Source organism: Pelodiscus sinensis, chromosome 1 (genome assembly GCF_052426305.1).
Source record: "Pelodiscus sinensis isolate ZL-2025 chromosome 1, ASM5242630v1, whole genome shotgun sequence".
Taxonomy (NCBI): Eukaryota; Metazoa; Chordata; order Testudines; family Trionychidae; genus Pelodiscus; species Pelodiscus sinensis.
The window spans coordinates 234,862,566-234,879,437 of NC_143052.1; the positions used below are offsets into that span (position 1 = coordinate 234,862,566).

At 42.8% G+C, this 16,872-nt stretch overlaps 1 protein-coding gene across 3 annotated transcripts in view; it reads right to left on the minus strand.

Annotated features, from left to right (window-relative positions):
• The window catches only part of AFF3 (ALF transcription elongation factor 3), a 456,198-nt gene that overhangs the window by 338,816 nt on the left and 100,510 nt on the right, over positions 1–16,872 (minus strand). The gene's annotated exons all lie outside the window — the stretch shown is intronic.

A 16,872-nucleotide genomic window follows, 5' to 3' on the forward strand; every position in this document is an offset into this window, starting at 1 on the left:
TATCATTCCTGTATTTGAAGTTAAGAATATGAAGTATAAACCTGGTTCTAGATCTAGGTGTGCTAATGAAAGCTATTAGTGGTACTTAAGGAACTTAATGGCTTAGTCCTCAAGACAATGATATGTGATTAGCCTTGTTCTTCCTGTAAGCCTGGACTATGTCTGGTTCTGCTGAGACGTGCACCCATGTCACTTGATGTTGGAACACATTTTGAATGTGGTACTTTTCTATGGAAGGGAAAAAGGACTGAAATTGAACACAAGGGATTCCTGATTCGGGCAAAATTAATTTATAGGCAGCATATCAAACAATAAGGAGTTGGTAGTTGTGAACTACTAAGACACCTCCTGCTTATCACCAATATGACTGCTAGAAGCATCTAAGACTGAACAAGGGAAGAATCAAGCCCAAAGCTGGAGGTTGCTTAGCTTGTGAGAAAGATGATTGCAACTACTGTTAGAGTAAACAATTACATGCAACAAAGTTTCTGGGAATATTAAGTTTAGCTGCTGTGGGGTTTTTTAATTTTGCTTGGTAACTTACTTTGATCTGTCTGTTATCACTTGCAATCACTTAAATCCTACTTTCTTAGATCTAATAAGATCACTTTTGTTTATTGTTAAACCCAGTATAAGGGGGAACAGCAAGCTGTGCATATTTCTCTTTCATTGATAAAGGGACTGACCATATAAGCTTGTGCCGTGTAAAACTTTTATGCAGAGTAAGATGGATTTATCCATGCTTCTGGTCCCATTGGGTGCTATTTCAGTTTCCTATGACTGAGCCTTTCCATAGCTGAGCTGCTCTCAGTGTTTGAGCTGCTTTGCAGTAGGATATAACTACAACTGTGCCTTTATTGGGAGAGACCAGAGCTGCTGGCTCAGTAGGACAGGCTGGTGGGGACTCCAGAGGACAGGTATGTGAGCTCAGTTGTATGATCAGCCCATCAAGTGAGAGTCTCAAGGGGATCTCTGTGACCTAACCCATCACATTAACAACCACCAAATGCACAACTCACTACCATTAGTTAGGTGTAAAATTGGATTTAAGTATAAACAATAAAATAACATGTAATGTTGCAAAATTAGGGAAAAAGCACTGCTTTATGATAATTAAGATGATAATGTTAGTTCCTTACAGATCATTACAATTGCTCTGTCAACTACAGGACAGCATTTGCAGAGCAATAACCTACCAAAGATGGTTTGAAGTTTTACAAAATTTACAAGATCACATGGGTCACATTAGGTTACAATACCTTTAAGATAAAGCAAGACTTGGAAAACACTGGCTGCCAAGATTTGCTGCAGATAAAGACTGTACATTACCATTTTCAGGGGAAATCTCTCTCAAGATCTAGGAAGTTCTTGCTGTCTCTGATGTGTTTTCTGCATCACATGCAGAGGAGATGAGTCAGTCTTTGAAAAAGAGAACAGTCTGTACAGTGTAGGAGGCAAGCAGTGGTCCACTGTGATAACCCTGTCAAAACCATCCTGCAAATACAAATCTTACTTGGCAGCCCTGGCATGTATGCCCTCTCACCCTGTCACAACAAACAGAAGATGCCTGCAAAAATTAATGTACCAGGCTACATGCATTATTGTAATTAATGTTATGGGAAAACCCAACAATCAGAAAGTCTCCGCCTTTTCAGTAACTGTTTTTATGCTTTTCATAAATAATTGTGACACCAACATTATTTTCAACCATGTAAAACCATCTCAAGGCTGTGAAAGAATTCCACAGAGAGCTAATGAGATGTTTTAAAAATGCAAAATAGATACAGGCTGAATCAATAAAGGAGACAGGACAGTGGTTTTGCTGGTGGTGGTGGGGGGGGTTTAAAGGGGTAACTTGGGTTGCTGCGTAAACTAATCAAGTTATAATTTTTTTCTGATTAACTTCACTTTGAATGCTCTTTTAAAATAGCTTTGATTCTTACTAGCAGTGAGCTATACTGACAGTTATCCTCTCTATGCTTACTTAATACTAGAAGATTTAGCTGGCATTGCTTGGGTCCTTAACTCAAATAAGTTTTAAAGTCTCAGAGGGATAGCCGTGTTAGTCTGTAACTGAAAAAACAACAACAAATAGTCCTGCAGCACCTTAGAGACTAACAAAATACATAGATGGCATCATGAGCTTTCGTGTGCACAACCCACTTCTAGAGTAAGGGGTCTAGAAATTTGGTGGTCCTAGCTCTTAGTGTTTAGGAGGAGTTTTTGAACAAATAGACTCTCAGGCAGATGGACAAACAGATGCACATTTCTAAAATATATAGTAAGGCGACTGCATTAATGAAATATATATTTTAAAATATAGTCCATGAAAACACATACATCCTGCAGTGTTAAAAATCTGATGTAAATTACAATCTTGACAAATTTAAAATCTGCTTAACCCAAGTCTTTGTATTCAATATGCACACAATTAAAGAAGCAGTTCATCTTTAATAGACTTCCACAATTAAAAACCAGCCGGAGAGAGAAGCTGCAGAACTTCTTTTTATTTACAAATTTCACACCTGTAATCAAGGTTTGAACACAGACCTGAATTGGATGGGCCGCTACATTCCACACCCTAATGACATCAAAAGCTAAACAACAGGTACTTACAGCCCACTCTATTAGCCTCATTTTGCACGGACACGCTAATTGACAATATCTTTTTCCTATTTTTTACTTCTCTTCCCCTCCCCATCCCTTCTCTTTCTCTGCTATTTATTTGTACCCTGGACTCCTTAACTCCATTCATCTGAAGAAATGGATTGTGCCCACAAAAGCTCATGATACCACCATCTACATTTTTGTTAGTCTCTAAAGTGCTGCAGAATCATTCATTATTTTTTAAGTTTTTCAAATAAGTTGCTCTGAGGTAGGGCTGGAGATGAGTAGCTCAGTATTCAGGCTGCCCCAGGGAAGAGGGGGGGTGAGGGAGAGAGAAAATAACCCCAGACCTCTCTCTTTGCAGCAGTGGGTGAGAAGCACTTCTCCATGGCTTCTGCAACTGCAGTGGGCACAGCCAGGGGAAACGGGGACAGACAGAACACAGACTGTCCCTTTCTCAATCCCTGCCTCTTGCTGGCCCAATGGGGTTAGAGCTCTCTGGCCCCTTGCTGCCCTCTGTGGTCATTCTGCAGTATAACTGTCCCTCCACCCAGACTCCACTCTTTCCACTTTATTGGAAAATCAAATTCCAGGCACATCCCATTGGCCTGGAACAACCAAACATTTACCTTGCTTTAAGTTATAAGAGGAAGCTGCACACCAAATTCGGTGGTCCTAGCTCTTAGTGTTTAGGAGGAGTTTTTGAACAAATAGACTCTCAGGCAGATGGACAAACAGATGCACATTTCTAAAATATACAGTAAGGCGACTGCATTAATGAAATATATATTTTAAAATATAGTCCATGAAAACACATACATCCTGCAGTGTTAAAAATCTGATGTAAATTACAATCTTGACAAATTTAAAACCTGAGTAACCCAAGTCTTTGTATTCAATATGCACACAATTAAAGAAGCAGTTCATCTTTAATAGACTTCCACAATTAAATAGAAAATTATTTCATCAATGACAATTTAGATGATGTTTCTGCTTCAGTAAAACTAGAGCTAAGACTACTGCATGTTAAATTGTTCCAGTGTAAAAAAAGTAATGTCAAGAAACAAGAAAAAATACCCTCATCATATTCATTTAATGGATAAAACATGAAGTGAGCAGCAGTGTAGATAAGTCCCCTGGAGGCTGTTTGGTTTGTCCCAACATACACACAGTATCCCTGACAGTCCTCAGTTTAAGAGAGTTTTTTTCTCTTCCTTTTTGCTAATGCAAAGCAATGCTATATTGATAGCTGCTCAGTAATACAGCAGACTTTAACACTTTAAACATGAAGGCTATAATTCACAGAATAGTAAACCTGAAAGACATAATATACATGCAAAGTTAATTTGATATACAGCATAAACAGTGACAGAACTCTTTCACCTTGACTTCCAATACAAATGTGAACTCTGATGATCAAATTCTGGACCCAAACAATCACTGCTGACTTGTGGGTGTGGGCCACTTGGGTAGAAATGAGAGCAGAATTTGGCCCAGAGGTTCATATTTGGGTCTGTTTAGGACCCTCTTATACCCCTTGATCTTTATGCAAAACTCCCATACTGCCTCCTATTTGGAGCTAGAAGAGAGAGATAAGCTATTATGAAAGTTGCTGATGGAAGGACTCAGCATTTTCTCCACTTGATTACAGAATAATCATGTTTTGATTGTAAATTCTTTGGGGCCAATGATATTGCCTTGTAGCTTATCTATACATATTTATTACTGGAGTCTCCTAAACAAAAAAGAAAACTGCCTGTGTTGTGAGGTACTCATAGCTTAAAGACATAAAGACAGCAGGTAGGAGGTTAAGGGATCCCAGACAAACAAGCATTGTTTATAAACAGGGTAGATAAATTATTGCTATGACTAGCCAGTTAATTTCCCAATGCTAATTCTCTACTATATATATTTTAGGGAATTCGTCTGTGAATGAGTCTGTTTCTTCAAGATCTCCTCATACGAGCCAGTGTAACACCAAGACCACTGGAGTTTAGCTCATAAGACTCTACTGCTTAAGCCAACTGCCCCTCACCTAAGTCTGTGGAGCAAACTCATTCTTTCTCTTTGTAAGTGGTCTAACGGCCTCTACATGGGACAGTGACCCCTCCCAATACGTGTCTGGATTACACAAGGACTACCATATTGGGTATGCAACTTCCTCTTATCATAAGTGAAAGCAAGGTAAGTTATGGTTGTGCCACAAAAATGGGATCTGCCTGAAATGTGATGGTTTCTCATAAAATGGAAAGTCTACTAGCAGGGATAGTTACACTGTATAATGACCACAGGGAGCAGCAAGGGGCCAGAAATAGGGACCAAGACAGTTATAACACCATTGGAGCAGCAGGGGGCAGGAATGGAGAAAAAGTCAGTTATTTATTATATATTTCAGAGTTTGTCTGTGCTTCTGTCTGTCTGTCCCCCAGCTGGGGGACATGAACTCCTCCCCTGGCTGACCCTGCTGCAGCTACCATGGAGAGGTGCTTTTCACCTGGTCCCAAGTTGCTGCGGTAAGAGAGAGCTGAGGTCCTCTCTCCCCAGGGCAGCCTGAATACTGATCCTCTCATCCCCAGCCATCTCTCAGAGAAAGAATTTAAATCGAGGACAGGGAACCTTTTTTGGCCCAGGGGTCACTGACCCAGAGAAAAATCAGTCAAGGGCTACACACAAGTGAGAAGCAAACAAACACACACCACACACCTGTCATTGACTGAGGAGAACGACACTCCCCACATTCCCATTGCCCACCAGAGGCTAGAAGATCCCAGCCTAGTAGATTTTGGATTCTCCAGCCCTGCGGTGAGACTGCAGGGGAGCTAAAACACCAGTGCAGGCTCCCCAGTGCTGGGGGGAGGGGGCGGAGGGGGACTCTGAATCCCAGGGAGTCAGATCTAGGCAAGTTGGGCCACATCTGGCTCCAAGGCCTGAGGTTCCCCACTGTGAGGGGGCGGCCCCGCCCCGCACTCAAGCCCAGGGAAACCACCTGGTGCCAGGGGCAGAGAGGGCCCCACCCACACCACCCTACTGGGCATGCTCCAAGGGGAGCACAGGTATAAAAGGCTGCTGGCCTGCTCAGAAGGGGCAGACTGGGGCCCATGGATCTGGCACCCACCGGCCAGAGAGGGAGCCGCCAAAAGGGCTGAACACGCCGCTGCCGGGCCTCAGCCGGGCTCGGCCCCAACGCCGGAGCCGCCGACCGACCGCCCCGGGACCCGAGCACCGGACCGGACCCTGCCAACACCGACGCTGACCGGGGAAGTACCGGTACAGCCGCCCGGCCAACGCCGGCAGGTGGGGCCGCGCCAGGCTGGGGGCAGGAAGCGACCCAGGGCAGGGAGCTGCAAAAGCCCCTGGGGACTCGGGGCGTTGCAGGGAGGAGCCACCCGCCACTACTAGGGCCCTGCTGCCCGAGACCCCGGCGAGTGGGGGTTGGGATAAAGAACTTTGGACTAGGCCATGAGGCCATATTTCCCCTATTGCGGGGGCAGTGAACTTTGGGCTAGGCCAGGAGGCCGTATTTCCCCAAAAACGGGGCACCATGCTTCGGGCCGAGGCCCAACCTGGTTGGATGATACCCCGGAGGAGGGTGGTAACCCCCGTCAAGGGGGGGGGCCCCCGACACCCACCCCTGACTTAAATTAAGAAAAACTAAAATTACTTGAGTTAAGGATTCAAGCAACACTGGGTAAATCTTCTAACAAGAAAAACAGATAAATGTAATGTGTTTGTGTATGAGTTTCAGCCTCAAAAAATGAATCTTTATCATTCATTCATTGGTTCTTCTTCATTCAGGAAACATTCAGCTGCCAAACTCAGCATCGACCTTTTCAGCCACACATACTTCAATATGTAAAGGTGAAATAGTATGTCTATATGATGGTGAAAACGTTTGAAAACACCTTTGCCAAGGAAAACAAAGAGGTGGACTTGGATTTTCACATGGGAAACACCTAGTAGAAGAGACTATTCCCAGTCATGTTTTATGAAAACAATTTTAAAGCTGTGTCAGTCAGATAAAAGTACATGCAAATATTTTACTATATAGAGTTAACAAAAAGAAGTGTTTCTTCAAAAGAGGTAAAAGGAATGAAAAAACACCAGCAATTTGAATGCACAAATTGGCAGTTCAGTCAGAGTACCAGATATCAATTTCCTGAAATCTCTTTGGTTATGGAACTCTACCACATTTCTAACACCTAGTAATAATCCTTAGCTGTTTCCCAGCACTTTTCATCAGCAGATCTCGAAGTGTTTTACAAAGAAGATACAAATCAAAAAAGAAGGCTCATCTTTAATCTATCCCTGTTTTAGAAAGGAAGAAACTGAGGCACAAAAGTGGAATTGACTTGCTCAGGTCACCTAGTAGAATCATAGAATAATAGGACTGGAAGGGACCTCAAGAGGTCATCGAGTCCAGCCCCCCGCCCTCAAGGCAGGATCAAGCTCCGTCTACACCATCCCTGACAGATGTCTATCTAACCTGTTCTTAAATATCTCCAGAGAGGGAGATTCCACCACCTCCCTTGGCAATTTATCCCAATATTTGACCACCCTGACAGTTAGGAATTTTTTCCTAATGTCCAATCTAAACCTCCCCTGCTGTACTTTAAGCCCATTACTCCTTGTCCTGTCCTGTCCTGTCCTCAGAAACCAAGAGGAACAAATTTTCTCCTTCCTCCTTGTGACACCCTTTTAGATATTTGAAAACCGCTATCATGTCCCCCCTTAATCTTCTTTTTTCCAAACTAAACAAGCCCAGTTCATGAAGCCTGGCTTCATAGGTCATGTTCTCTAGACCTTTAATCATTCTTGTCGCTCTTCTCTGTACCCTTTCCAATTTCTCCACATCTTTCTTGAAATGTGGCGCCCAGAACTGGACACAGTACTCCAGCTGAGGCCTAACTAGTGCAGAGTAGAGCGGCAGAATGACTTCACGAGTTTTGCTTACAACACACCTGTTGATACAACCTAGAATCATATTTGCTTTTTTTGCAACAGCATCACACTGTTGACTCATATTCAACTTGTGGTCCACTATGACCTCTAGATCCCTTTCCGCCATGCTCCTTCCTAGACAGTCGCTTCCCATCTTTTATGTATGGAACTGATTGTTCCTTCCTAAGTGGAGCACTTTGCATTTCTCTTTATTAAACCTCATCCTGTTTACCTCTGACCATTTCTCTAACTTGCTAAGGTCATTTTGAATTATGTCCCTATCCTCCAAAGAAGTTGCAACCCCACCCAGTTTGGTATCATCTGCAAACTTAATAAGCGTACTCTCTATCCCAATATCTACATCATTGATGAAGATATTGAACAGTACGGGTCCCAAAACAGACCCTTGAGGAACTCCACTTGTTATCCCTTTCCAGCAGGATTTAGAACCGTTAACAACAACTCTCTGACTACGGTTATCCAACCAATTATGCACCCACCTTATCGTGGCCCTATCTAAGTTATATTTGCCTAGTTTATCAATAAGAATATCATGTGAGACCGTATCAAATGCCTTACTAAAGTCTAGGTATATGACATCCACCGCTTCTCCCTTATCCACAAGGCTCGTTATCCTATCAAAGAAAGCTATCAGATTAGTTTGGCATGACTTGTTCTTCACAAACCCATGCTGGCTATTCCCTATCGCTTTATTACCTTCCAAGTGTTTGCATCTGATTTCCTTAATTACCTGCTCCATTATCTTCCCTGGGACAGACGTTAAACTGACCGGTAGATCCATGTTAGGCCTGGGAATAGAGCCCAGGAGTCCTGAGTCCCATTTCAGTACTCCACCCATGAAGTCCCAGTAGTATGAGTCAAATTTCCTCTTGATTCTTTAAACACAACTTCCTTACCTGGAATTGATTAGCATATCTAACAGCTCCCTTTCTCTTGATTTACAGAATTCACTTACTATGCTTTGCATGGCATATATACCCCTGATGCCCCACACACATCACTCCCCTCCCCAAAAAATTAAATAGCCCAATAATCACCACCAGCCTGAAGAGAATTTAGAAATACAGTACACAGAGAGAGAGAGAGAGCGAGAGCGCCCTTGCTTTGGCCTTAAAAACCAAAACTAAAAAAACAAACCTATTTTGGTGGGAATTTCAAAAGCACTCAGCATTGACCTAACTCTGCTCCCATTAAAGTGAGTGTTATTTTTATCATAGGTTTCACTGTCACCATGTGTACACCAAAGTTGAATCCTTTTAAATATCCTATCATTTATTTACATTATTTTCTATTACAGTTTTGCACCTACCAATATAAGTTGTACAACATATACGCATATCCTTCTCCCTGCCCCTTCCCAGCATTGTGTGTCAAGGGCATAATGTTTGTTTCTTTCTTCATTATATAAGTATTAGTATGCTATTTACTGTTTTTCCACCATTTGTAGGGGAGAAAGGTGGAGAGACTAAATTGTAAGCTCAATACAGCAAGCATGTGTTTTGGGGAAAACCAAACAAGAAAAGAAAAAGGCTACGTCAAGGATGCTGAGCAGCCTTTAGCATTTTCCAGAAATGTCATATATTGTAGGAAGGCCATCTGGGATTATACACAGTGAAACATTCATTCAAATTATCTGTTGTGACCCTGGACATCTAATACAAAACATAAATGTGTTTCAGATAATGTTAGCTCAGTTAGGAAGATAATGTTGCATGTAAATTCATATTAGATAATAACTACGGAGCCAGTCTTGTGTATGGCAGGTGGAACAATGCATCTTGAACCAACAGTTCACATTTATAGATGTAACAAGGGGGCTCATTGTTAATTGAATACTGGCTACGTTTTTGAGCAGTGCATCTTACCTGATATGCATGGGCATCAGGTATAAGAGGCAGGAGCAGGCAATGCATTCCCAAACTGCCAGCCCAGCCCCACCCACACTCTGCCCCCAGGCTCCTGCCCCCCTACCTCTACCCTCTCAGTGCATCTCCCCCATCTCCTGGGGCTGTCTAGGCTTCAGCCCTGCCGAGGCTAAGGCTGTGACGACAGTCCTCCCAGGGCTGGAAATGCTATGGCTGGGTGCTGTCCAACGCCTACCCTCCAGAGCCATGTACCACCCACCTTCCCTGGAGTGATCTGCCAGGACTGGGGGAAGGCTGGAGCTACATACCACCTGTGCTCGCCCCTCCCCCACCATGCTCCCGGGCTGGGGTGGGGGAGAGAGGCGAGGTTACACATCACTCACTGCGGGAGGGGTGGCCTCCATATCCAGTAGAGAGGTGCTTGGCTTGGCTCTGGGTTGCAGAGGCTGGACCTTGGGCAGCAGGGGCAGGGCTGGGGGATTGCTGGGAGCTTCACCCACTGCCTCCATGCAGATTTGCATTGCACAGAAGAAGTGTCTTGATTGATCTTTGCTGCCCTATTCATGAGTAAAGATCCATGAGCCTTCAAGACACCCTGACAGCAGAGTTAAGACATTCTTATTTAAAAGGCTAATCAAGTCAAAACAGGTGTGGTAAACAGAATCAGCATTACTGTGTAAGGGATCTGTGCATCAATGCATTATGCTCTGCTATCTGCAATCACTACACTTGGCAGTGTTTGTTCATAGAATAGTTGTGCAAGCCATTTTTGCTCTTAGTACTATTATCAGAACATAGCTTTGTAAAAAATAATGTGAGGAAACAGAAGAGCTACACAATCTGGCCAGCAACTTACCTAATGACTTTACAGTCTCAAGTTTCTCTTGACATACCTTATATACCTATACAATAAAAAGTGTTGACCTTTAGATGTATTATAATGATAGCTCACTGAAGTTTAAGCTGTTCCTCTCAGTGTTCTCCAGTAGTGCTTATATCTGACAGAATTATTATTATTCCTTGTCATCAGTTATATCAATGAGACTTGAAAGTAGCCCTTTCGCCTCTCCTGCCATCGTTCTATAAAATACTTCTACATCAGTTTTAACTATACATAGATGTAGATGATGGAATGTGATTTAAAGACTTTTTTACTGGCTGAATTTACTATGGTCTCTTAAGGAAATATGTATCATGGTGTTGATCTGTCTTTGCCTTTTTTAATACAGAACATTTCTAAAAGACATTATCTGGATAATATACTGGGTAACAAATATATACATTCTTCCTCTCAAGTTCACTTTTAACACAAGTTTGACTTAGTATTTTGTAGAAAAGGGGTTTTTTTCATTAAAAACAGCATCTAATTCTATAAAACAGCTTTGACAGGATTCTTATGCCTTTATTGTAAACCAGACTCTTCTTTTGTTTTCTATCTATGAATTCTTTTACAGAAAATTATTACTTCACATGTGGATCTGCAGTGGCACTTATAACTGCTGCAGATATTGTTTCAATTAGGTTGCTTGGTTCCATCTAATTTTTAAATGACTGTGACAGGGACCTTGTGTTGTGATCTGCTGAATGGGAGAGGATGTGTCCTAATGATTTTTCCTCTTTGGGAAGTAGTGCATTAATGAGACATTCTTAATAAGAGCCTCGCATCAAATCTGTAATCAGAGCACTAGAGACACTCAAACCAGCACAAATATTCATTAATTCCAGAAGATGACATTCCTGATTGGCATTTAAACATTGCTTCTCAAGGAATTTAACCTCAGCAGTGATTTGGGGTTAAAAAAAAAAGAAAAAAGAAAACAGCTGTTTACCTATTACAGTAATAGAGGGTATGTCTACACTACCCTCCTATTTCGAAATAGGAGGGTAATGTAGGCATACCGCACTTGCAAATGAAGCCCGGGATTTGAATTTCCTGGGCTTCATTTGCATAAACTGGGCGCCGCCATTTTTAAATCCCGGCTGGTTCGAACCCCATGCTGCGCGGCTACACGCGGCACGAACTAGGTAGTTCGAACTAGGCTTCCTCATTCCACGAGGAGTAACGGTAGTTCGAACTAGGAAGCCTAGTTCGAACTACCTAGTTCGTGCCGCGTGTAGCCGCGCGGCACGGGGTTCAAACCAGCCGGAATTTAAAAATGGCGGCGCCCAGCTTATGCAAATGAAGCCCGGGAAATTCAAATCCCGGGCTTCATTTGCAAGTGCAGTATGCCTACATTACCCTCCTATTTTGAAATAGGAGGGTAGTGTAGACATACCCAGATGCAGTTAAATATATTGTTATACAGAAGTTACATTTCATATCTAAATGACTAGTCTGATTTTTTTAAAGTGGAATCAGGAAGAAGTTTTGAACATGACTTTAAAATTACTACCTGATTAGCCTTCATCTTACCCTATCCTAGACTGAAGAATTAATTGGTGCTTGATTTAAAGCTGGAATTATTTCAATGTATTGTATAACGTGTGAGCTCATCATGAAGTGTTACCAAATAAGCCAAGTAAGTGTGCTGTTCAAAAAATTTATACAGCAGTGAAATACCTTTAGAGTTGCTCCCTGAGAACTCTCTGGGAAAAGAAATTTAAAAACCTTAATTACAATCACACACACACACACGCACCTACACTCAACTCATCACCTTACCTAGAAAACAAAATCCAACTGCCCACAGACCTCCAGAGAGGAGAGATTCAAGCCACATCTTATTAATCCAACTTTTCAGCTCTATAGTCCACTAACTGATCATCTGATCATATTAACATCTGATATGTAGTTTGTGGCCCTCTTCTCTTTAAGAGAGGGGCCCAGCCCATGGCAACTATAAATTCAGCAAGTGATGGTCCATCTTGAACTGAAAGGAAGAGTGCTCCAAAAAAAGATGTGGTATGACACACTGGGACTTGACCTTATCTCCATATGAACGCAAATGGCAATTACTATCCACTCCATTTCATGTCTATTAGGTGCCAGTCTAAGCCTTCTGGCAAGTGGATAATATGGTTCCCTGGGTCTAAGTTGGGACCTTTTTTATTAGCATGTTCATGAAAATAAACAACTAAATTCTGTTTTTATTGAAAATATTGTGCAAATGCTCAAAAAATGAACAGCTTTCAAACTTTGCTGTTAATTATTCATTATTTACCATCAAATTTTCTTTTGGAAAAATGGATTAATTAAATAAAGGAATCTTTCAACAAATATATGCAATAATAAATTCAAACACACAGACTCTTATGAGACAGAAACAACACAACTGAGAAACAGTCAAGGAAGAGCTTAACATAGTAACAATGATAAAAAATTAAATTCTATAAGATTTCTGATGGGAATACTTGACAAATGAAAAACACTTTTCAATTTAAATTAAATTAAATTTCCAATTAAGGCATAGAGAGCTGTACTCCAGCAAGAAAACCTACTAAAAATCATATATTTCTTGGTCATGAATTAAACATTTATTGTAGCTCATTGTAAGGTGACCCAACATGCGGAGAACAATAAATACCCTCTGCATTTTTTCATATCAACACTGCATATAATGAAGCACTTGTCTTATACTGCCAGCACTGATATTCCTTATAGCAACTAACTTAGCTGGTCACATAGTTGTGACATGTGACTTATTCACAAAATAATCTTAATGATCTATGCCCGTTAAGTCTCTTTCACAAAACACATTTTATATTCTAGTTATCTGTGTCCTGGAGTTTTTTGAATCTATAAGTACTGAACATATTTAAAGTAATATACTGCATGAAATACAGATAGGTACAATCTTGCAAAGGTGTCCATTAGTGATGGTGCAAAACAGAACACAAGCCCCAATTATGACCAGCGTAATTTTGAGAAAATTTGCTTAAGTCAATGAGAGTTTTGTCATTAACTTCAATGGGATCAGGATTTCACTACCTGAGTTCATGTGCCAGACTTGAAGAAAAGTTTTGTATAAGCTCAAAAGTGTGTCTGTTTCACCAACAGAAGTTGTCACCCCTTGTCTCTCTAATATCTTGTGATCAACATGTCTGCATAATATTGTATGTTGCTTTGAAGCCAAGTGTCCCAATCAGGAGAAGTTATGCTACCTAAACCGCAAAATCCCCTCAGAAATCATTTTGCATCAGGAGGGTAGACCTTATATAAAACAAGGAAAGCTAATAAGATGACAGGAGGACATGGGAGAAAGTAGCATGTACCCCCGTCTGCACTAGGACTTTATATTGAAATAACCCTCCACCCCAAGGCTGAATTTATAAGTGGAGCATCCATACTACCAAGCCCGTTATTTTGAAATAACTGGGCTGCAGAATTCAAAATCTATACTCCTGCTTTTTGCTAGGAGTAATGCTAAAACTGCTAGGAGTTATTTCAAAATAACAGTAGAGTGGATGCTCTGGTGCTGCTATTTTGAAATAATTACTCCACAGAGTAATCTGAACTAATTACTCCCCAGTTCTTCCTAGGGCTCTAAGTCCGAGCTGATGCATCCATATTAATGGAGCCTGCCTCAAACTAATTTCAAGGCTTCCCCGTAGTAAGGACACGCTAGTTTGAATTTGTTACATTGGCAGTTAAGTCGAATTTAGTAATTTTGAAATACAGAAAATTTCTGATAATCCGGCACCTTTAGGACCCAGGGGGTGCCAGATTATCAGATTTGCCGGACTATCAGAAGGAGGGGCTATGAGAGGTCTGGGGTAGGGAGGGGATGCCACCCCAGACACCTCATAGCCCCCCTTCCGATAGTCCGGCTCTGCCCCAGGCGTCCCCGATTCAGCTGCTGCTGGTCAGTTTCAGCAGCGGCTGAATCGGGGACGCCTACAGCAGAGCAGCTGGAGTGCTGCCGGGTTGGTCCAGTAGCACCGACCCTTGGCGCGGCGAGACCAACCTAGCAGCACCCCAGCTGCTCTTGGGGACGCCTGGGGCAGAGCAGCTGGGGTGCTGCTGGGTTGGTCCCGCAGCGCCGAGGAGCGGCGCTACTGTACCAACCCGGCAGCCCCCCCAGCTGCTCTGCCCCAGGCGTCCTGATTCAGCCGCTGCTGATACTGATCAGCAGCTGACTCCTGGAAGCCCGGGGAGAGCAGCTCTGCCTTGGGCTTCCTGGAGTCAGCCGCTGATCAGTATCAGCAGCGGCTGAATCAGGACGCCTGGGGCAGAGCAGCTGGGGTGCTGCCGGGTTGGTCCCGCAGCACCACTCCTCGGCGCTACTGGACCAACCCGGCAGCACCCCAGCTGCTCTACCCCAGGTGTCCCCAAGTCAGCCGCTGCTGAAACTGATCAGCAGCTGACTCCAGGAAGCCCGAGGCTGAGTTGCTCTGCCCCCGGCTTCCTGGAGTCAGCCGCTAGTCAGTTTCAACAGCGGCTGAATCCAGATGCCTGGGACAGAGCAGCTGGGGCACTGCCGGGTTGGTCTGGTAGCGCCAACCCTTGGCGCTGTGGAGACCAACCCAGCAGCACCCCAGCTGCTCTGTCGTAGGTGTACCTAAGTCAGCCACTGCTGAAACTGATCAGGGGCTGATTCCAGGAAGCCCGGGGAAGAGCAACTCTGCCTTGGGCTTCCTGAAGTCAGCCACTGGTCAGTTTCAGCAGCAGCTGAATCGGGGACAGCTGGGGTGCTGCCGGGTTGGTCCCGCAACCCCGAGGGGCAGCACTACGGGACCTAGCCGTCAGCACTCCAGCTGCTCTGCCCCCGGCTTCCCCGATTCAGATGCTGGTCAGTTTTAGCAGCGGCTGAATCAGGGAAGCTGGGGGCAGAGCAGCTCCAATGGTCCGGCTGTCCGGAGCACTTCCGGATTCCTGATGGTGCCGGACCATCAGGAGTGCCGAACCATCAGATGCTGGACCAATGGAGTTTTACTGTAGTTTCCTCGTGTAGACATGGTCTGATAGGGTAAATCCTGCATGTGTGTATCTCCGTCATGTGGGAACAAATCTGCTTTCTGCAGGGGGAAGTTGTTTTTTAAAAAGCAAAAAATGTGGCATTGTTTAGGTAGGTTGTCTCTTACCTCAGATTACTGAGGCATGCTAAGCAGGGGATAACATCCCATATCTTCATCACTAGCAGTGACGGATTGCTATGGAGCTTCTTCCCTAACTCGCAGTGAGAGGGACAGACAGTCCATTCTGAGTCCTGTTTCTGTAGAGGAGAAGAATACTCCTTTCCCCCCAACCCCGCACTTATTCATTGACAGGCATGAAGCTATCAGCTGAAAGGAAGTGATGTCTTTAATCTGCATTGCATCTTTAAATGCCTTCCTTGATTAAAAGGGAAGAACATATCCTCCCTCATGCTCCCCCAGGCTACCTAAAAGTTAAAGTTACATGTACATGTGGCTCAGCCCTTTCTTTGTTTCTCCATGGCCTATGTTATGTAACAGGTCACGCAACACAATTACAATGGACCTTTCTGCCTCTGAATCTATGAATCCATGTGTGAGTGTAAATGCATTCCCCAACATAAAAATAAAACACTTCTCAGATTATGCAAGTAGGGCAACAAAAGCTGGAATAAGCAGAGAATATTTTGATGAAGATGCCTTTTTTCAAAAAGTGTAATAATTTTAGAGAATTATTACATATGATTTTACAGGGTCATTAGTATTATATGCACTTCCTCTATTAGAGTAATCTTTGTAACAATTACTGACGCTGTAAGCCCCCTCTCAACATTATCCATTTGCACTTTATCATCTAGGCAAATTCAGTGACTTGACGCAATGGAGTAACGTTTCTGCATATTTATCACTGAATCTTGAAATTAAACTAAGATGACACTGTTAATACTTACAGCATGCTGTCAATGATTTTTCCAAACAGAATATTATATGAACAATATTTCACAACTACAAGCATGTGTTCAAATGTATAACAATTATTTACACTACATGCTGGGCATTCTGCAATACATAGATTTAATGGTTAAGACACTATCTGACTCAGGGTACATCTACACTGCACACTCATTTTGAAATAAGCTATTCCGGAATAGTCATTCCAAAACAGCTTATTTCATAATAGCATGTCTACACTGCAGGGAAGCCTCAAAATTAGTCTGAGGAAGGCTTCCCTAATGTAGACGTGCTATCTCTATTTAGAGCCCCAGGAGGCACAGGGGAGGAATAACTTAGAATGGCCCTGGCGAGGGGCTATTTTGAAATAGCAGCAGTGGAGTGTCTACATACACCTTATTTCAAAATAGCTATTTCAGAATAATCATTATTCCTCATAGATTGTGGTTTACATATTTCAGAATAAGCCGTCTTTATTTTGAAATTATTTCCAAATAACGGAATGGCTATGTAGACACTCACATTGTAATTTTGAAATAACATTAGTTATCTCAAAATAGTGGTGCAGTGTTAATGCACCCTCAGAGAACTTATAGTCTAGAAAATAGACACATTAGTATTTCAATCAAGATCCTTC